Raw genomic sequence first — 23,667 nt, forward strand, 5'->3', positions numbered from 1 at the left:
AAGAGACAAATACATCTATACATTAGTTAGATGAAGAAATAGCGTATACCGTGCAATGACAATAAAATGTTTCTAAATTTCTTATAATTTTTACCTCAGAATTTCTGATGGAGTTTTTAAAGTCAGTCAATGTACTTATATATGAATATGCATTGACATTTTTGTTTTTGTTACCCTTTTTTTGTTAATGAAACTTTTTTTTCAGTCGCCAAACTTATCAAGCAGTGCAGTGAGATTGTTTACTGTTAGATCATAAGGGGCTTTGTTTAAATGAGGTTGTGATGGGGTGCCAGCTCGCTCCTATAATTTGTGTTTATTATTGTTATTTTTACTGTTGTTTTTCTTACAATTCTTGTTTGTTTTGGATTGGCAGGGAGGGGGTTAAATTCCTCCCTGTAAAATACATGTGAGAATGTGGCTGGAGCCTTAAGTGTTTAATTGTTAATTATTAGTTAATTGGGCTCCAGCCACAGACTATAAAAGGCAGGTGAAACCCTTTGTGTGGAGGAGTTTTGGGTTAGTTTGTTTGTTGCTGTGCAGTGCAGTGCAGTGCAGTGCAGTGCAGTGCAGTGCAGTGCAGTGCAGTGCAGTTTTGGAGAAAGAAACTGTAGTGAAGGCTAATGCCCAGCCTACATTTCTGTATTTTGTTTGAACCTTTTTGTTGGCCCTTGTGCCTGTTTATTTGATTATTTTTTGTTGAATAAAGATCATTATTTTGCCCCTTCCACTGTCTCTGAGCCTCAAACCTCTGTCATCCTGCCACAGAGGTGTTGTTTTCTGATTGTGGTTAGGTCTTGGCTTAGAAAATGCTGTGTTTGTTACATTCAGAAAAAGACAGAGAGAGATAGAATATAGGGAGAGAGAGAAAATTAAAAATAAACTAGCTGTTGTAAGACAGCATAACTGTTTTACAGAACTTAATGAGTAAAATAAATTGGTAGACAAATTAAATGCAAAAGGATACTTTTTTTGGAATTGACTATTACTTTACCCAGAAGATATGTGTCATACAGAGTTATAACAACGTATCATCTGTTTCACATTTTCTCTGCTTTGTCTAATGAAACCCAACTTTTTTTTTCAAGATCTTGAGTTATGAGGCCATCAATAAATACCATATTCTCTTTGAAGTTGCCTTTGTAATGGAAAGTGGCGAGATGTCATGTGTTAAAGTTATTACCTGCTTCTTTTACATTAATCTACTATGCTTGACATATTTTGCTTTCTCTTTTCATCACATGCCTTATCTTGGTTTTATTTGCTAAACCCAGGCTCAGTCTTCCTTGGTTTATGCTTCGGTCATGGCTGATGTTTTGATTAGGTTCCTACATAGTAAAAAACAAGCACACTTTTTCAGCACCTTTATTTTATTATTATTATTACTTAGCAGACACCCTTATCCAGGGTGACTTACAATGGTTACAAGATATCACATTATTTTTACATACAATTACCCATTTATACAGTTGGGTTTTTACTGGAGCAATCTAGGTAAAGTACCTTGCTCAAGGATACAGCAGCAGTGTCCCCACCGGGGATTGAACCCACAACCCTCCGGTCAAGAGTCCAGAACCCTAACCACTACTCCACACTGCTGCCCTATTTGCTGTGTTAACAGTATTATTGGCAATAAAACCCCTTTTTGGAAAATGTTTTAAATGACTATCTTGTACATGGTTAAATATGAGTTACATACATTTCAACTGCAGTTAGTTCCAAAGTCAAAGAAAGAAAATAATAAGAATCTTATTATTAATTAATATTCAGGACAATAAACTCTTAATCTTAAAATTAAAATAGGCAAATTAGGTTTTCTGTTCCTGAAGATTTAAATACTGCAGCCAGTAAATTAATAATATCATCAATACAAGCCAAACATATGTTTCCATTGCTTTTATATGATTGTCAAGAATAATCTGCTGATTATAGCAGCTTTGTCTTTGATGTGCAGTAATTGTAATGCTTTAGCTTGAAAGGTGCTATACAATAGCTGCACTGCGAATGTTATGTGTTGTTGAATAGCACATTCTTCACTAGCAGTTAGTGTAAAGCTATTAAAACATTTTAGTGAATTCTGAATGGACACTACTCTGCAGGCATATTAAACAAATGCCATAATAACACATTCGCAAATTAAAATTAAGATGTGACTTAATAAAATGGGAATCTAGAGACCAGAAAGGATTCCATGTTTTGTTTTTTTTTTTCCACTAGCATTAGATTTAAAGAAGAAAACAAATATGCCATATTGGGTCAAAACGTTTAATTTCCTGTTGGTAATCAGACTGCCTCCGGCTTCCCATCACTACCACAGTCACAATGAAAAAAAAATCCTTGGGGGAGAGAAAAAGAAATAAGAGGGAAAACTGTAACTCAAAGTGATTAATAAAATGTGTCTGCACCAAAGTGATAAAGGAAGATTAGGATCTAACTTTTTTTAAAATCACTACCCTGACTGTTTAAAGTGACAGGTTGCTTTGTGTGGCAGTAGACCTGACAGTGTTTATAGATGAGAGATAATGGATTCATTGACAGTAGATTGGCAAAAAAAAAAAAAAAAGCCAGAAATTTCATTATCAGTCAAGGAGATGTATTCTTGTCAGTTCAGTTGGATCCGGTCTCTTGGAATATGCTATGTTGAAGTAAACTTGTTTGGTCAGTTTCCCCACACATTATTGCAGTTTGCTGAAAGGTTGTGCAGTTGCTGAAATGCTGCTGTTTTCTACCTGTATAAGAGGAAAACACATGTCTGATACAAGGAACCATAACACATCGTTTTCTTTTTTACTTTTGTTATCTATGGGAGCTTATACTTTTTACAGGTGTGTTGTCTTATGCGTACAATAACTGACTCAACCAGTAGAACAATGAACCCTTTTCCTTCATCCCCATAGCAACTGCAAAGACTGGTTTGGACAATATATGTGAGCCAAACCTCAATTATAAATTCTGGCGGGTCTACAAAGCACTCCACGAAGAAGGCTTCTAATGGTTCTTTGCTGTAACAGTAAACAGCTGTTATATTTTTAAAGAGAGTCCTTTAAGTTTCTGCATTTTCTATAGTAAAAGACCAAAGTATTGCATTGCGTAATATTGTACACATTGAGGTTTTTGTTTTGGTGTGGGCCCAATATATATCTTCAGTGACTTGCTAGCTATTGCAACATCAACACTACAAATTTAGTGTGAATAATATGTCACTGAAATAACAGTCAAGTCATATTTGGTCTTTTAGTTTCATGTTGTTGTTTATCTATGAATTTCTATTTTTAACAGGCCTAAGGGACTAGAAGAGCACTATTTGCACATCACTGCAGCTCTCTATTTTGTTATTTTATACTTTTTCAAAGCTGCTAAAAGGATAGCAGGGTTAATAAAGTCTTTGTTTACATCTAGTAAAAATGAAAGAGATTGGCAACAATGTAATGGTTAAATGCCCATTCAGAATAACAGCACTCTGCTTAAGTGCCTTTGGGTTTGTTCTATGGTGGTTGCCATTGCCCAAACATATTGTATAAAAAATGGTTTTGCCAGACTTTGGCTATCTGGAGAGTATTGAAGGTGGCTCTTAACAATCCTAAAATTACTATTGTGGCAGATGTTTACACTATTCTAAACCAGTCTGACTGCTGAGGGTAGATGAGCAACCAGGCAACAAAACTGCTAAAAAGCTCGTCGGCCAGTTCCTCTTATAAAAAAAACAAAAACAAAAACAAAAAAAACCAGCAAAAGAGTTTGAGCTAAAAGGAATGATTAAAAGGAATGATTAAAACACCACTCCCTGCTGATGCCTGTATGTGTGTATGTGTGAGATACAATACAATTTTCCAACATAATTTGTAAATTCCTAAAATAATAATACAACCCTCCCCCACCCCCCCCACCCCTCCCCCCATAAAACAGTTGTTCTTGGATTCTCAGCCTCTGTGACAAATGAGAGGAGTAGACCCATGACCTAACTAATTACAGGGCAGAGTAATGAGGGAAACTGAGGCATGCTAAAAAGGCTTATTCCAATCAATTGAATATGACCTGCCTGGGAAACTTTTAGCAGAAGAATTTGGCATACTGGAAGTCAATGAATTTTTTAATCAATAAACAGCAGAGGTAATCCTGTTTTTTGGGGTTTTTTTTACTGAATATATTGACATGAACACAGGTTAACACTGGGACTTACATATAGATGATTGCAGTCTCAACAGCTGCAGATTGCAGTCTTTTCCACTGCTCCTTTAAACATGTTGCATTATGGATGATTGGTAACAGTTGCACTTGCTAAACCCCACATACAATATAAAGGATAGATAGTTATATGTTTTACAATCAAATGTCAGATCTTGATATTTTTAACAGTGTTACTGGACTTAAATATAAATCTCTGCGCAGGACATGTGTTGCTTAACAGATAAATACCATAACCAATACCAAGAGTATGACATTATCTTAACTTGACTGGTGCAGCTTTATTAACATTCTCCATTTTGACATTGTCAAATCCTACTATTTAATAAAAAAGAGCAGAGGTACTATAACGCTCAATTCTGCTGCTGGGCAAAAACCACTCAGCACTGAAACAGCTAATCAAGAACCACGCTGTGGATCAGGCAGGCATTCCTTTATTTGTAGATCTGTGTTGAATGCTGAAAGTGCTGCACTTTGAAGCATCGCCTTCATCAGCCGACTATAACACAACAAAAATAAGGCTGAGCACAGTATATTTTCTTAAATATAGAAGCCATTGTTACAGCACCTGTGCATGTTGATGGTCTTTTGAGTCTATGCTCTTGTTTAAATGAGAGAAATAAGGATGGCCCACTTTGCGTTATGCTTCTCTATGGCATGAGGGAACATACACCTGGGACCATTTTTCTAAATTTTACTATCAAATGCGACCGGCATATTGTAAACCGACAATTAGTGTCCCATTTGATGCTGTAGTCCCCTGTGACGTGCACATGTTTATTTTGTTTTTAAACATATGATAACACAAATGCTGTTACAACTGTCATGGTGCACAGAGAGTGGATGTTGCATAATCTCTTTGCTTATTTTATATCCAATTTTGTACTAAAACAGCTCAGGGTAAAACCAGAAAGGAAACCACTTCTCAGACACACTTGCCAGAAGGATTGAAAAACAACAAAAAGTAGAAACTTTCTGCCTTATATATATATAAAAAAACAAGAAAAACTGAACTTCAATCCACTTTATCCAGCTTTTTTTTTTTTTTGTTTACATAAAAACACACAATTAAATATACTCTATACTGTATTCCCATGTTAGCTCAAAATCCAAAGGCTTGTGTAAATCATCATAATACACTTACATGTCAGTATTATACATGCATTTACCTTTTTTGTCAGTGTCCTACAAGTTTGGATTATTGATGAATTGTTGCCATTGTGCACCTGGGTCCCTAAGCTTGCTAAAGGAGGCCTGGTAAATTTAATGGAATCAGGACAGATGAAGAGCCCCCCACCCCGGTTGTTCATGGAATTCAACAGGAGCGGCATGAGGATGCATCCTGATTCCTAGGAAGCTTTGTAGTTACACCCACTCGCTGACTGACCAACAAAAAAATCCATGCCTGAACTGGGAAGACAGGTCCCACCATTACTGAAGGGGTCTAGAAAAAGCAGTCGGTTTAAGGTCATAGAAGATGCATGTAAAAATACAATTGGAAAAACACATTTTGCTTCAACAGATTTTTTCTTCCCCCCCCCCCCCCCCAAAAACTGGATGAGATGTTACTACCCACCATTTATGGTCAATAACTACACACTAAAGCACACATTGTTTTTCAGTAGTAATTGCTTTTAACACAACCCTAACTGACAATGCCATAACTCAGACCTAGTATTCTGGACTGCTTGTTAACCGCTGTTAATACATTGCTTGCAAATGTTGCTGTTTCCAATTAGGGATTTAGCTCTTACTCTCGTTAATAACTCTTTTGGCCTGCAGACATATCTTATTGCTGACTGAGTCGAGGCAGATTAATGGTGCCTGGACCATGCTAAATTATGAGAAGTGAGTTTGTGAAGCAAACTCCCTGTGACTCTAATCTCTGGAATGCAGGCTCCCTCTGAGGTCAGTAATTGGGCCTTTTTTGGAATCTTCCACAGCAGCAGGCCTAAGCCTGCACATTGTCCTTTGAAATGCACACCCTCAGGTCAGCTGAAGAAAACTGCTTTGAAATAAATTTGTTTTACAGCTTGAAGAAGGTTTCTTGCAAATGTATCTAATTTAAGTGAGTCAAAAACATAAGAGTTTCTGTGCTTATTGGAGAGAGAATGTCAATGTAAGCATCTGTGTTTCATTCACTCACAAGAAATTCACAATATTTTGAAATGTTACAGTCTTACTCCAGAAGTGATGACCCTCCAGTTAACTTTGGTCTTACCAAAAACCATGTGGTAAATATAATCCAATACATTTTCATTTTATTGAAATATAGTAAACCTATGCATGCATTGTATGAAGTCCACAAATGAACTGTTTGCATTCTTTCATTCATAATTTGTTACTAGAATTAGACTGTACATGCGATAGGGACATGTAAGAAGGAATATGGAGCTAAAGAAAATGGCGAGTTGACCAGCAGCATGTGCGTTTAGTTGGATCTCATAACTGCAGAAAGTAGTTTTCTAGTATATTGCACTATAAATACATTAGAAAAATTAAACACCAATACATACCACCAATTCAAACTGATTTATTGTGAGAGTTAGTGTGTTTATACTCAGTGCTCAAATGTGAAATTCAGTAAGTCATTGAACCAATTCATGACAGTATTATGAGAGACTTGGATACAAAGGAAATATGTTGATAACGGAGTGACTTAAAATCAGGAAACAGTGTGTGTTAATAATGCCAGGCTGCATAGGCAGCCTACTGCATCACTTGAAGTGATTTGTGCATATTTGTCAGCAAAACTGTATAAAACCTTACTTCATTTGTATTAAGAAGAATTTATTTAACTAGTTGTCACTCTTGAGTACTTTTATTTTTATCACTACTGTATATTTTTATAAGCGTTATAATTTCTTCAAGTGGTACTTTAGAAAGGAATAAAATAAAATACTTGTATATATTCAAGTGTCCTGAAACCAAGCAGAACAGCCAAACACTTAAATGCCACAACATGACTTAACAAGTGAAACAAGAAGACTGCAATAGAGAATGTAATTTTGCTATAGGGCATAACCTTTAGAATATGCACAGTCTTAGATCTTTTCAGCAATTTAGCAGTGGTGCCCCTGTAATCATTTTGACCCTGCTTTATTCATCGCAATTTGCCAGTCCTGATTTTAAAACCACATTGGAATACGCAGACTATGAGTTTTACATATGCATTCATTTTCATGAGAGTTCTTTCATTTGTCTGAAAAAGTCTGTGTCTGCTCACTTCCGTTCTTATAGCCAAAAGCACACAAAGACAAGAATATATTTAGTAATGGTAATTAATCAATGATAAACTTGATCATAGGTTTGGAAACCTATGCCAAAGAGATGAGCTCATCAGAAAACGCCAATAAATCAAAAACAGCTTCGACAGACAGATAGTTGGAGTAGGAAACCTGATTTAAAGAGATACAGATACATAAGAGACAAAACTATAGGCAAGCAAAACTGTATTGCAAATGGCCAAGTTGAAGAGAAAATAGCTCAGCTGAAAATCCATGGGTGCATCTGGGTTGTGGTGATGCTGAGGAGAAGGAGGATGCCTGACAACATCTAGGTCCCTCTATCAGATATATTCAGGTTAGGATGGGGAATGAAATGGTGTTGTTGTTCTGGTGACTTACGTCATGACAAAGCCTGTAGTAGAATATCACAGAGCTCCTGTGTGATCAAACCTGAGCCTTTGTAGATATCGTACTAAAATAATGGTGTCCACGTTCTTGCCATTTTTAGCATCACTACCTCATTAAGTAATTGTACTATTCTGAAATGTTCTGACCCCAGTAAAAGTTAAAAAAATGCTTGAAACTTACAGCTGCTTCCAATCTAGCTATGGTACTGATAAAGAAGCAAATGGAATACAGGTTTGCAGGAAAATTGGCAGACGCTTTTTTCATTGGGGTACGATAAATTAATTTTCCCACACTCAGATTCATCTCCTGAGAATGTTTTGTCATCTGTCATCTGAAATGATCAAAAACAGATCAGTACCATTTAAGGTGCAGTCAGTCACTGCATTACTGTGTAAGCTGTCATGTTCTATGTCCTCGTGGCAAACCCTGGCTTACTCTGACTCAGTACTCAGGCCTTCTTTTGGTCCCTCTGGTCTCACTAGGCTCTCCTTTTACTTTTGCAGGTTCTGCGGAACACAATTGTTACTCTGGAACACGGGACTCGGGATAAGGTAAGGGCAAACCATGCTCAACTTTATTTCACAATCATTTCCAAACATGCCCTGCAACATGACACTCTGGCAGTTCTGTCTTTTGCTCGAGCTGAGGCGAGAGAGAACGTTGTATCCTGAACGTCCCTTTTTGTATATCCTAATACTCCACGTGCACATGCATATCCAATCGTGACACTGCTCATTAATAATACATATCGCATATCCAATCGTGACACTGCTCATTAATAATGTATATTGCATATCCAATAGTGACACTGCTAATTAATAATGCATATCATATATCCAATAGTGACACTGCTCATTAATAATGCATATCGCATATCCAATAGTGACACTGCTCATTAATAATGCATATCGCATGATATGACATAAGTGGTGTCTTTACAGGACTGACAGGAGTGAAATTGTGTGCTTAGAAAATTAAGTTTCGAACACAGTAATAAAAACATGCTAACATAACTATATTCCAAAAACACTGCCCTGTTTTTTTTCTTTTTTTTCTTTTCTTTTTTTATTGAGAATTCATGAAAACAAAAAACAAAAAAAACCCTCCACAGGTTACATTGTGAAAGCTCTGAAGTTTTTAAGCAGTCCCCTTACTGGCTTAATCCTTTCCAATCTCTCAGTGAACAGAACCCTGCCATGTTAAACAGCTTACTGCAATTACAATTTGTTTAGACGTACATGCTAACCTTTCAATACAAAATAAACCATCAGTTTAAATGATATGCTTCAGGTGAAAACAGTGTCTTCAATACAACCCCCTTCCTTTAATTACAGCTTCTTGTCTCTATAAAACAAAAGAGAGGTATGCCTTACAGGAGTATGGAAACTTTATTCCCCGGCTGCATGTAATTATGTAATTACAATGTTGAAATAGCTGCTAGTGCAGACAAACATTCAATTAAATACAAGCGTTGCATAATAACTACTTTTTTTTTTTTTTTTAAGAAACTATGTAATTGGGTGGGAACATAAGAAAACTGTAAATGTTTTTTTTTACCCCATGCCCTTACAGAATACAAAGGAGACAGCAATCTATGAAGGTATGCATTTTTAGTCCAATTATGATAACAATGGTTTTAGGTTTACAGGAAACGTGCCCAATCCGTACCTGAAAACTAAACCAAGCTTGTGCAGGTAGGGGTATCAAACAAATGCGGCTTTACATCAAAGCTGGACCTAGTTATTCTTTTTACAGAACTCCAATCATTTATTAATTAAAAAAAAACAAACTCTGAGGCATTGGCTTCACTTCTTGAAGAATGAATAGGAGCATACGCCAGACAGTCTCTAAAACTAAGGGTGACTTTTAGGAATTAATAGATGCCTTTGTTTTTTTTCTTTTTTCAAAACAGGTCAACCATGTTCTGTGGCTAAAACATGACATGCATTGAACAAGGACTGGGTGACCCTTTCACAGTTTAAGTTGACTGTGATCAATGCTGACCATTCAACTGAAACGCAACGAGAGGGAAGTACTTAAGAATAAGAGACACAGACACATACAGTGCTCTCTACGTCTGCACTTCTTGAATGATCAAAGTTTCTCTTTGTTACAAATATTTGACTCATACAGTCACTGTGGAATGAAAGGACAGCTGCCTGTTAGGTGGGGAATGGCCCCCTGAAATTTGAAAATTCGAGACATTTAAGTTTTGACAAAATTCGTAGACAACATATTAAACTTTTGTTTTATGGTAAAGAGCCACTAAGTGATGTATACAGGAGTCAAACTTGAGTCAAAACCAATTGATTTCCCAATGTATAATGTTCTTACACATTCATACAATATTTTACGTTCTATGTGGTACCAAGCGTTTTTTTTTTTTTAAGGATAACCTTTTATAGGCCTCTCATAGATCACAATTACAGCTTGGTCTCAGTTGGAGAACAAATACCCTTTGTAAAGAAATGAAACATGATATTAACTTACGCAACTATATGTAAATGTAATTTAACAAACATTTTCCCCTAAACATTTCTAAATAATGGAGACATAATTACAAGTCACCAAAAGCATATTCATTGCCATTGATCAAACACGAAACAGTCAGAAGTCTTGGCAGAAGAATGTGGCGTCAGTATTCATGGTGCTATGCGTCATGAAAAGCAAGCAGTCTTCTCCCAATGTAGTGTCTGAATAAGTTAAAAACTTAGCATTCATCACTTCATTCCCTGCAAATCACTTTTGCTGTACCAGCATTGACATTAATTATAGCATGCAGGGAGTGACATGTCCTGAGCTGCCTTTTAAATGGTTTGCACCTGTGAATTTAGTAAAGAACAGGACTAACAGGTTTTTTGGAGAGCAGTCCGAGAAATCACTATCCGATTAGGACATTGCTTAAATGGAAAAAGTGAAGTAAGGAAAACAGGCCTTGTGACATTTATTGCCAGTTATTATTTCTCATAGTTGAAAATTGCACTTGTGACTGAGGTAGAATGATTAAAAAAGTAAAGAGAACAAAAGGGTTCTTTTTCTCATGTCCACATCTGTCGAAGCTCGCCTCCATAATTGGAACCGTTATTTTTATTAATTGGCAACATAAATATGAATGTGTCAAAAACTGTTAAAACCTGTCTAGCTTTTCACATGACTTAATGAATGCTTGAAAAAAAATATCCCCTTCCGCAGTGTGTCAGCAATGAGGGATAAGAAGCTGATTAAAAACAAAAAGTTAACTTGCCTGGTCCGCTCCTTTACATTGAAAACATACAAGGGAGACAAAACACAGCAAGCCCGTCACCATCTCAAATTTATTAAAAGACACGTCTTAATTGAAAGTGTTTTACTCTTTATCTGAATTTACCACAGACTCCAGCGCAGTTAGTCCTCAGATTACTGTACTGTGTTTGAATTGTGTACCATGACTGATAGCGGGCAAGCCAGACTGAAATCAATTCAAAACCAAGACATATACATCTTTGTATCTTTGTCTACTACTCCTCCTAATGTTAGCAATAATAATATGGTTTGTGTTTTAAACTTACATATTGGTCCAAAACAATATATCAAACTCAATATTTCTTAATTTTAAACTCTGCACCGGCACTGCTCATATTTAGTAGATATGATATTTATATTGTACATATTGAACAGTTAATTCATATATACATTACATTATACAACAAACTGTATGAATCTAATTGACAGTTATCTTTCAGCAAGTCTTTCTGCTATAAAGGACTTGAGTCAAGTGTTGGCTCTTGTCTGGCCTAAATCATTTTCACAAAGTAAATAAGTTTGTGGTAAAATGTTCACCTTTTCCTTCAAGATCTCTCATCAATGAGATTGTGAAAGTCACAATGGCTAACACTGGAGAGATTGTACCGTCAAGGTTTTCTGAAGAGCCTAAATAAACAGCACTGACAAGACTGAGAGCTACACAAACAAAGGATTAGGTGAGAGGCTCAAAGAAAAGGAAACAGGCAAAGTCACTCATCATTTACTTGTTTGAAGGTTGCACAGCACCTGAAAAGGTAAAGTGTTATACAGTAGAATTGGTTCTGGTAAAAAGAGAATAGAAACACTGAGGCTCTGCCGTTAAAGTGGGACAGTGTAAGCCATGGTCAAAGTCAGGTCACGGGATACACACAACTCAAACCACAGACACAGTACATGTGTGAGTCACACTTTAATAAGTGCTTTCTTCCGAAGAAGAGTACCGTTACTGAGTGTTCCGGAGTCAGTGCATACATACTGTACAGTATTGCTTTTGTGTGTCTGCTTGGAATAGCATACAGCACATTGGTCTCTAGTCCTGCAGACTAGGGGTTGAAGTCATAGTCACTACTGTACCTCTACATTATGGTAAGGACACTGACAAAAGGTCACATTCCTTTAAAATTATTTTTTTATACTAAATGTCAGGGAACATAGGCATCGTTTTTAATACTGGTTGCCTCTCTGTTTCTTTCAGATGAGAAATATCTTTAATTATAGAACAAATTCAAGTTATTTTGATGTGTGCTGCAGATAGTCAACAGGGTGTGTCATTCGATTTAACAAAGAACAACTAAAGCAGAATAGCATTTTATACGGGACACCCGCTATATTAATATTTAGTATATTTAAATCATAAGGGCTTATGGTCTTCTTCAAAAAACAGTGGTAGTTAAACAGTAAGTACAGGGTTCGGAAAAATATAGCGTTATTCGTCCCCACGTGTTGCTCCAACTGTTTCAATAATGTATCATTGATTGGTGCTAAAAAAAACATAGACAAGGCAGGAAATGTCATCATACAATTAACATGTTTTTAACAGGTTCCTTTCTGTTTTAAATGATACCTGTTAGCTTAAAACATTAAAAAGGAAATTTAGAAATAAAACTATTTGGAGAAACTTAAAGGAATCGACCTCACCCCCAGCAAATCTAGCCCTGACATTTGCCTCTTTTGCTGAAGGAAAAACATATCTTTTTATCAATGTGTTGTTTTTTCTTCTATTAAACTAATAGATGTGATAAAATAAGGTAGTTATAAAATACCATTAATTTTAAATATGAGTACTCCATTGTCTCTATTTTTTTCTTAAACGTTGTAGGATAAAATATACTTCTTCTATATTTAAAACAGAAATAAAAATAAGGGGTCACCAAATTGGCCAGGCAATTCATTCAACAATATTCTTCCTCTCCTTCAGCAGTAGCTGTAAACTCCCAACTGAAGCTGTAAGTGACAAGTTCACCGTCACAAATCAAGCTCACCGTCACAAATCAAGCTCACTGTCACAAATCAAGCTCACTGTCACAAATCAAGCTCACCGTCACAAATCAAGCTCACCGTCACAAATCAAGCTCACTGTCACAAATCAAGCTCACCGTCACAAATCAAGCTCACCGTCACAAATCAAGCTCACCATCACAAATCAAGCTCACCGTCACAAATCAAGCTCACCGTCACAAATCAAGCTCACCGTCACAAATCAAGCACACCGTCACAAATCAAGCTCATCGTCACAAATCAAGCTCACCATCACAAATCAAGCTCACCGTCACAAATCAAGCTCACTGTCACAAATCAAGCTCACCATCACAAATCAAGCTCACCGTCAAGCTCACTGTCACAAATCAAGCTCACCGTCACAAATCAAGCTCACCGTCACAAATCAAGCTCACCGTCACAAATCAAGCTCACTGTCACAAATCAAGCTCACTGACACAAATCAAGCTCACCGTCACAAATCAAGCTCACCGTCACAAATCAAGCTCACCGTCACAAATCAAGCTCACTGTCACAAATCAAGCTCATCATCACAAATCAAGCTCACTGTCACAAATCAAGCTCACTGTCACAAATCAAGCTCATCGTCACAAATCAAGCTCACCGTCACAAATCAAGCTCACCGTCACAAATCAAGCTCACTGCCACAAATCAAGCTCACTGTCACAAATCAAGCTCATCATCACAAATCAAGCTCACTGTCACAAATCAAGCTCATCATCACAAATCAAGCTCACTGTCACAAATCAAGCTCACTGTCACAAATCAAGCTCACCGTCACAAATCAAGCTCATCGTCACAAATCAAGCTCATCGTCACAAGTCGACATGGTCTCCTTTGTCCCAAGAGTCAAATTCTCCAATCATTACAGATTTTGGTGAACATAGTTACTTTACATATATTTATTTCTATCTTCATGGGTAACGAAAAAATAATGAATTTATGAATGATTCCCTTACTCATTATTTTTGTGCCACCATTGTGTTAACTCTCTGTATTTCCATAAACCTAATCGCAAAGATTGGATCGAAAAAATGTTTTAAGTATTTTCCCATATGAACTGTTAAAGGGATAATAGCTTGTGGAATATTTTAAAATTTTGCTTTAGTATTTTTAACTTCCAACTGATATGGGGCAAAGTAAATCTGATGTCATTTGATTGACACCGAGGTCAGTGTCCTCTTCCACTAAAAAAAAAAAAAAAATATGTAGAAACTTTATTTGCAATGTTTTTTTTGAAAATCAGGATCTGGGTGTACATATTTTCAGATCACTGCCTAGTTTCTTAGGTTTTTTTTTTTTTTTTGCTGTCAGTTCTAACTTGTTACAGAACCACAGTATGAAAACAAGAAACCTGGCATTGATGTGAGGTGGTTCACCAGAGCAAAAATCATTCCAGAATCAACTGAAATATAATGCTAAATTAGAAGTAGAAAAATGAGTTATTTTTTTACAATTAAAACCACATTACATCAAATTACAAATAACATGTTGTACTACACAGCATGTAAAAGAAAGAAATGTTATACCCCAAATATACATTGAGAATTATAACCCATTGGATTAATATTATATACAATTACTTTCTTGTTGTCTTTAAGTCGTGTTTATTTTTGTCTTGAAACAATTTTGAGAATCATGGTCCTGACAGAAGGTGCTATAGAACGCAACAGGTGTTTTAAAAACACCTGGTTCCAGTGAGAAGACAAAACAATCACCACTAGACACTAGAGATACTAACAATAAGACAAGTTGTTTCAAAAGTTTTGAAGGATTACCAGTTTTCTTTTCCAGCACACTACAGCAAAAATGGAAGTCAGACACATAAGCAAGTAGGTTGTTGTGTGGTACACATGCTATGCAAATTCCACATGAAACTGTGTATCAATGGAGCATTACAGAGGCAAACTAAAGCAAGCAAACTTCAAAAACATACTGCAAAGGTTTTCTATTAAACAAAGAAGTCTGGTCATTTCTGGTTTTACTATTGATACTGAAATGTTTCACACCATGCACTGTACTGTATTCTAGTTCTTTTAAGGCTCTGGGTTAAGGCTGTCCTGGAGTATTAAAGCAAGAATATTTATAAAGTAGTGGTCTTGAATCTCACTTGATATGCAGTTCCGTTTGCTAAATTACTCATACATGCACAATTTATTTATTTATTTATTTATTTATTTATTTATTTATTTATTATTATTATTATTATTATTATTATTATTATTATTATTATTATTATTATTATTATTATTATTATTATCATTTGCATATTTGGTACCCTCTTAGATTAAAGGAAGCTGTCTTTGCATTTCTCACTTTGTCTTGAACTTTCTTGGAGTGAAATTGTCTCCACCCCTTCCATGACTTCATTCTTGTCATTAACCAATCAGATGCTTCTTCTAATTACTGACATAAATGTGCATGACAAGTAGGATTTGTACAACTAATTCATTGTCCAGGGCTTGTAACCAGAAGGTCACTGGTTCAAATCCCACCACTGCCACTGACTGACTCACTGTGTGACCCTGGGCAAGCCACTTAACCTCCTTGTGTTCCATCCTGTGGATGAGATGTTAAATCAATGTCCTATTGTAAGTGACTGCATAATGCACAGTACATAGCCTACCCCTGTAAAGCGCTTTGTGATGGTGGTCCACTATGAAAGGCGTGATATAAAAATAAAGATATTATATTACACCATCCACTCGATATATCTCGGGTGTCAGGGTCCAATATAAATTCGCTATATATCGAGGGCCGCGATATAGCGAGACACCATAGAAAAACAAATAGGCTAACAAATAAATACTGTACAACCACTCCCTCGTTACTGGGTGCCTCAGGGTCCAGTATAAATCCTCTACGCAACCTGCTTTTTCAAATGTATCTTATAAAAAGCAGCACGCCATTTTAATTTGTACAGCGGAGGGTAATTGCTTCTTATCAACTTCAGTCTCCAATTAATTTCATTTCCTTCGCAAATCTCCTTTCGCAAATGCACAAATCCGCTGCATTGAAATAATCCATTCCAACAACATAGGAGGCTTGTTGCTAGGGAGCTGACGTCACTGACCTGTGACTTTTGTTACGTGAAAACCTTGTTGGCTAAAAATAAAAACCGCTTCAGCAAGTAGATATTTCATTTGCTTTGTGTTATTGTGCAATGCGTGTGTATATGATAGCAGTACGATATTAATGCTTTGTTTTTAATTGTTTTGTATATTGTTGTGCAGTACAAAATAAAATGAACAGTAATTCTAAGTGCCTATGTATATTGCAGCTAGCTGCTAAGGCATACAGTTAGACAATGGGCAGCCAACTCCAGGGCCGCGATATATCCGAATCCGCAGTATAGCGAGGGGCGATATAACAAGGGGTGGGTGTATTATTATTATATTATTAGTTAAATAACCACTTTAATCACAAACCTCTTAATTTACAAGCATGAAAGTATCAACACTATAAAATATTGTATGTAAATGTGGAATTTCAATTTCTATGAAATACAGGGTAATTAAAGAAATACAGGGTATAGCATAATTTCTCATTCCTGCAACTGCTTTTAAGATCTTTACAATTATGAGGTGCTGTGAACGAGTGGTTTGCAGTGCGCAGGTGTAGATGTGATGCAGTGCTCCAACAACAACAAACAAACAGTGTTCACCGCGGTCCAAACAGTTCTTTTATTTTGTTCGCACGGTTTGGCACCGTTAAATAATAACACTGGCAACTACACAGCAATGTGTCATTGCACAGCTAAATACCACAGGGTTTCAGTCCCGAAACAATAATAAGCAAAGGCAATGTACAGGCACGGCTCCGCGTCCTTTCACGGTGCTCCCGTGCTGGTGGTGAATACACAATTATCGTGACTGATGCAGTATTTGTAATCCGGGTGTGATGCTGGCTTAACAGCGACAGCTTCCGGTTTGTTAGCCGTCTAATAATTATAAATAAACAGTAACAAAACACAAATACAAACCGCTCACGGTTTATACTCTTTTGTCCGTCCATTACAGTTCTGTTTGTAACCATAACAAAGGAACAGATTACAGCGTCATGTCCCCTGATATACCTCCAGTATATCAGTTCAGTATTGCAGGAAGGAAAACATATGAACTCTAAAGAATGGTGTCTGTGTTTGATTAGTTTCGTAGTAGTCGTAGTAGGACATGACAAACACCTGTTTGATTTTTTAGACAGTATGTAAAGATGTGATTTGGGATTTAATCACGAGAAAGACATTTATTTCCAGCCCTCGAAAATTGTAAAGGTGACAATTTCTTTGAAGAACTTTTGACTTTATTAATTTTATAGTTGTGAAAAATAAAACAGACAAAAAACATCAGATGGTACTCATGCATTTATAAAATAACCGCTTGTTTCTATTTCTTCTCTCTGTATTTTGCTCTAAATCATGAGTTTCACTTAATAAATCAAAATGGCTAACCCTCTCAAATGCATCGTCATTTATAATGATTATTTAATAATGTCTCTTTAGAGAATACAGTACCAAATGGATAAAAACTGTATCTAATTACACAGAAATGACATTGTAAATACTGATACACATTCACAGGTTAATTACAATGTAAATAAACATTTATTAAAACATGTAGTTGGATAATTACACAAACATATGTAAGGCTTTTGAAACTCTTGCTTATGTATCGCCCTGACTCTGCAGTCCTGTTGCTTGGCACATGACCCGAAGTACACCCTTGTAGGGAGTAACTGGCTTTTCATAACTCAGCAAGTGCAGCTGTGACCTTGGAGGGATGGTAAAACCTTTGTTTCTGCTTAGAAAACTGTTTTGAGCCTATATACAAACCATAATCAAACCAAGCATACTAATTGAATGCATACTGTGCGCAAACATAACATCAATTTTGGTTGCTAAGTCTATGTATTTTAAAAGAATAAGTAAACAAGTGAACACACACTGTGAAACTGGACCCTGGCAGTTGTAATCCTATTAAACTGCCAAATATGAATAGCTAGCTGTAGTCAAAATGGCAGACAGACTTCCTGTGTTGCTCAGAGGTATTGCACTGAGTGAAGTGGTAATAGTATTAGAGGCAGGGGGTTATATGCCTCAGAGTACAGTTTATATATAGCATTTTTATTTTATTTTTTAAGTAAGCTATGACTCTATGCTTTATTCCTGAGCACAGCCTGGGTGGTACTGTGTTGAATTTTATACAGTCACCTACTAGCGGTACTTACCAGTGATTTATGCAGCGGTCACCCTGCCTTCATCGGCTCCATCAGCACAAGTGAATTGTGGGCACAGTTGACTAGGTATATGCCTCCTACATGGTGGCTTAAGTAAACTTCTCTTGAATACCACCCACTCATCTCAGCTCCCCAATGAAGAGTTTCCTTTTACAGTGGCTGCACATTTATTTTTTTGGGCAGCAGTAGCAAGAGGAAAAACTGTATTCAGCTTAAATGAATTACGTGCAATAGAAAACATATTTTTGGGGGTAGAGCACTAACCAAAAGAGCTAATGAGACAAGCGGTAGGAGTTGTTTTTTTGTATTCTACTGTTCTTTACTCCAATTATAGCTCTGTTGTTGTCAAACATTTTGAATGGTTCACTGAAATGAATGTTTTGCCTGGTAACAGGCTTGTGTTGTGGTTTAGAAAACGCAACTGGAAATACTAGTGCCCCATTCAAATGTTATGCTCACCATGTCTGTCTCCATATATGTATACTCAACATTTGGAACAAGTCACAGAGTATATGCACCTGGTCTTTGGACCATCTATGGAGGTGACAACTCCAGTGATTAGTGAATTTATTAATTGTAGGTTATCATGGTACCTTGGGAAATCTGCTTCATTTAATTAGTGGCTCACTACAGAAACCAGTCAGTATGTACAAGTACTGCTGTACCTGTCTGTGGAAAATATTTTTTTTTGTTGTCTTTTGAATGACATTTTACAGTGTAAGTCAATGTAAACCACATTGCGTTTTTTAAGTTAAGTGGTGAATGAGAGGGACTTTACTCAAAGGTTGTGGCATTGAAATTCAAAAGACAAAATGGAGGTGAAGACAGTGAAATTGCAGTGCACTTTTACACAGGAAATGAGTGTGGAAGGTACTAAAAATGTTCTAACCAGCTTTAGTCATCAGGACAGGACACCATGATACCAAGAGAGAGAGAATTTAAGGCAACTACCTCAGACGCACACAAACACTTTCACGGGATGGGAGCCTGGGTTATAAGAATAGCTTGTTAGATTGTAGATTGGGTTGGAAGAGGAGAGTCCTCTAGAGAAAAAATATAAAAGGGTTGTCTTGCTCGATGAGGAGAGGCGTGGCCTCCAAGACCGTGTACAGCATCCCTGAGGATATAACAGGTAGCGAATCCAAACCTGAATCCCTCGAGCATGGAACATGGAGATTCCTGCAAAACTTGGATGAGCAGACAGAGGAGTTGAAATTGTTACAGATTTGCTTGGAACTGGCGAATCTGATGTTACAACCGTATTTATCTGGGTTCCTGGAACAAGAAGGTGGAGCTGATGCGTGGCCTGCAAATGGAGCCGCTATCTTGTCCCTGAAGTGGGGTGGAGTGGAAGGAGCCGCACTGTGGGAGGTTGATATTAAGGCAGTTTTAGGGCACAAGGAAGTAGAATGCGCTGTAGAAGTGCAGACTGTGCAGGGTGGTGGTGGCTGCCTGTCCTGGGACTCTGGGCAGGCGGAGCTGTGGGAACGATTACCGAAGCGCACCTGCGAGAAGGAGGGAACATGGGTGTAGCAGATATGGAGGTACAGTAAATATTGAAAAGCGCCATATGATTGTTGTCATGCAGGGTTTTTAAGAGTTTGACAAGCGGTTTGATCTCCGTAGCGCTGAGTAGAGGTTGGAATGAGAAGTAGAAGATACCGGATTTGCATCGGTAAAAATGAAGGAGCGGTTTTGAAGAGAATCCAGCAGGGAGGTTTCCTGGTCTGAATCGGAGTTGTCATGGCGTTGCTTCATACTGAAAATTAAGATTTTTTAATTTGAGCAAAGAACGGGGCACGGTGCATGCAAAAAGCAAAACACTTGACAAGGGAGATAGATGTGAATAAGCTTTAAATAGGGAGTAGATGATGATTGACAGGAGCCAAAAATTAGAAGAGCCCTAGCTCCCGCCCCCGAAACTCACATAAAGGTTAACATAACACTAACCTCACCGTAACGTTCTTCTTATGAGCATAATAATTATTGGGTATCTAGCGTACCTAACTAAGGCTGGTTTATACTTCCGACTGCGACACAATTTTTGGTCTCAGTCAGTGGTCTCCGACGGTCGGAATGACATCATCCGCACTGCCGCGAGCTGCGTCTTTTTTGAAAAGTCATACAGCCTTTTCTTGTGTGTCTGCAACCGCAAAACACACAGGGTCAGATGATGTTGCAAAAATCCAACATTTGTCGCATATTGCAAGTCAGTGAAGCGTGATAGAGCAAGTTTTTGAGGAGCCCAATAAACATGAACAACAGAATAGGATTTTAAACTTGTCTCTAAACTGAATGAAATTAAAGTGTAAATGAAACAGTAAGTCACGCGTGTCACTGGTTAAACAACAAGTGACCACTAATGGGAAGTATAACAACTTTTTCTATATTTGTAGCCGACCATGTCACATTGTTTTTTTGGAGGGCAAGGTCCTCCTAGCAGTAACCAGATCCTTCCTTCCCTTAGCAAGTTCTTTAGATTCCTAGGATCTACCACAACACAAACACAGGGGCAAGTACAATCAACGTTACACTTTTTATTAGGTTAACAAGACAAAAATAAATAGAGATTACTCAACGAGCAAATATACACTCAAAGTTTTTTTTTTAAATACTATTTAAAGCAACATCCTTCACAAATGTCTCTGCTTAACTGGTAGAACTGAGACCGTAGTGTCATAAACATAGATATGTCTATTAATGCTTCTAGTAGGGTTGTTGTCCGGGAGCGGAGTCATGGAGTGATGTCACTGAGGATGAAGGCCTCCTCTAGCATCCGAACCAAAGCTGGAGTGGGAGATCCCAGGAAACCTGAGAGGTGGCAAAACAGTAAAGACCTTCAGGGTCCAGCACATTCACAGGTAAGTGGGTTACTTATTTCACACACACTCCCAGTTAGGCTGGGTCACTTCCCATTTCACCGTCTTTAAACCGTGTATATCTCCCTTGCTCTCCTTCTATACTGGGCCTCCTTCACCGTCGCTCCCACTGTCGATGCGGGCGCCGCCCGTTGCTCCTTGTCTCTCACCCTACACCCAGGGATGATCAACTCCACTGCCGCTGATCGCAGCTGAAGAAGCCTTATTTAACACACAAAAAGCTGGCTCAGCACAGAGTAAGTATTCCATAATGGGGGCTCAAACAGAAGGATTTAAAATGTAATAATAAAAATTTAAATAATAAAAATACCACTTCCCTTATGTAGACGGACAGCCCCTGCCGCAGTCAGGAGATCCCAGTTGTCGCTAATCAATCACCTCGCAACTCGTTCCAAGCAGACACCGGATCAAATGGATGTAATCGGTAAGTAGTTCAACTGGGCTGGTCAAACCACTTCTTGTGTGAACACCCACGTCTCTCTCCTTAGGTATCCACCCTGTTCCACACTGCAACTCAAGGCTGACCGACAATTCCCCAAACCGGAACAATACAATCCACCCACCACTGTAACTCTAGTTATTATTGTCAAAGACTCACTAAGTGAACCAGTTCCTGCTAAAGCAAAGGATTTGGTAACGTAGATAAAGAAATAAGAGTCCCAAAATACAATACAGTTCTCAATGTCCCATTTTAGCTCATTCCTTATTTTTCAATTGCAGGGTACAACCATCAACCAGCAGTAAAACAATAATACCCCAACAAAGAAAAAGAAAAAAAACCCACAAGTCCCACTCTCTACCTCGTTGTCTGTAAAATCCCAGTTCCTGGATTTGCCGTGCACCTACTCCTGCTGTTGTTGTTGTTGTTGTTGTTATCGATGCACTCCATACACAGTCACTCTGACTGCCTACTTCTTCTGGCCCCGTTTTTTTCCCCTGTGTATCCGCTCTCTTTCCGCCCTCTATCCGTTCTTTCTCCATGGTCACAATCCCCACCTTTTATTCTATAGTCCTGCTGCAGTATCCAATGAACAGTGTCTCCTCAATTGTAAAAGCGGGGTCATAATTGAGAGTTCACAAGTGGATAAATTAACTACGCACAGCTGTCAAATGTGAAAAAAATTAACTAACAGTGATTCAGTGAAGCTGTTTCTAAATACGTGCAAAAAAAATGATGCAACAAATCAAAACAATAAGTGCAAAAAATAATAAAAAAATAATAAATACAATTCCTCACTTGTGACACTTACATAGGCTACCATGTGCAGCAACCACTTGTATAATATTGACAAATAATATAATTAATACAATGTATTTTTAGTTGTATTATTGTTATTCTTTTTATATATTTGAGTCACTAATAAGTTAACGTCGCTATTTATTTTCTGTATGCAATTACTTTCCTCATCAAATCAGTAACGTTGCTCAGCTGTTCAATACGTCTGATCAGAGGAAGTATGGAGAACAGCTGATCAGTTTTACTTGCTTGCAGCTCATAAAAATATATATATGAGCCAATTTACACATTCACTTAATTCATGAGACAGGCAATCTTAAAATCCTGTCTCAAAGTGTCATGGGATTGTGGAGCCTGTTGGCAACCCTAATCACAAGACGACACTGGCAGTAATGCAGACTGGCTGAAGGTATGAGCGACAGCTACGACCACTTTGCTGCGTCACAAAGTCTGCGAACTCGGGGGTGTGCTTCAGTCCTTCTGGCACATCCATAGAAGCGTCTGCAGCTGATGTATGGCTTTTGTCTGCGATAGAAGTATAAACCAACCTTTACACGTCCATCCATGGCTCCTGCAATATTATCTTAACTATTTGAGAGAAATCTACAAACATAGCCACTTAAACTTTTTGGATGCCTCTTGCTATTTCACTTTTGTTCTTTAACCAGGATATATTTTAACCAGGATATCTTTTATTTCATACTTTTTTTTATCCTTATACCAAAATATAAGAGAATAGTCCAGCCTTTCTCCAGAAGATAAAACAAAATGTGCATTTACAAAGAAAGAAAAAAAGAAAGCTGTGCTCAATAGCATATGGCATTTGCACCAATGTACTGTACATATACAGATTATTATATATAGGAACTGAACATAAATTATTTTTAATGGCAACATAACCTTTTAAAAATGTGTTGTTTTTTTATTTAAAAAATAAACTAATTAGAGTCACTTACAGTCTAAGAAAATAAAACGTTGTTCAGTTTAAATATGGTACCATTATCATTCCAAAGCCTTGTGTAGGTACTGTCCCATTTCAATACACTGCAGACACGGTAACAGTATAGCAACTTTTGAATCCAACATTTTAAAACATTTACAAATAAATTCTATTGTTTTATCCATTTAATTTGTTTTCCAGGATACAATGAAAATGATTCATCCTTATTCCTTTGCAAGTAAAATGTCTGCACAGCAAGCAGCATGCTGGTTTACTTGT

The sequence above is a fragment of the Acipenser ruthenus genome, chromosome 2 (genome assembly GCF_902713425.1).
Source record: "Acipenser ruthenus chromosome 2, fAciRut3.2 maternal haplotype, whole genome shotgun sequence".
NCBI lineage: Eukaryota > Metazoa > Chordata > Actinopteri > Acipenseriformes > Acipenseridae > Acipenser > Acipenser ruthenus.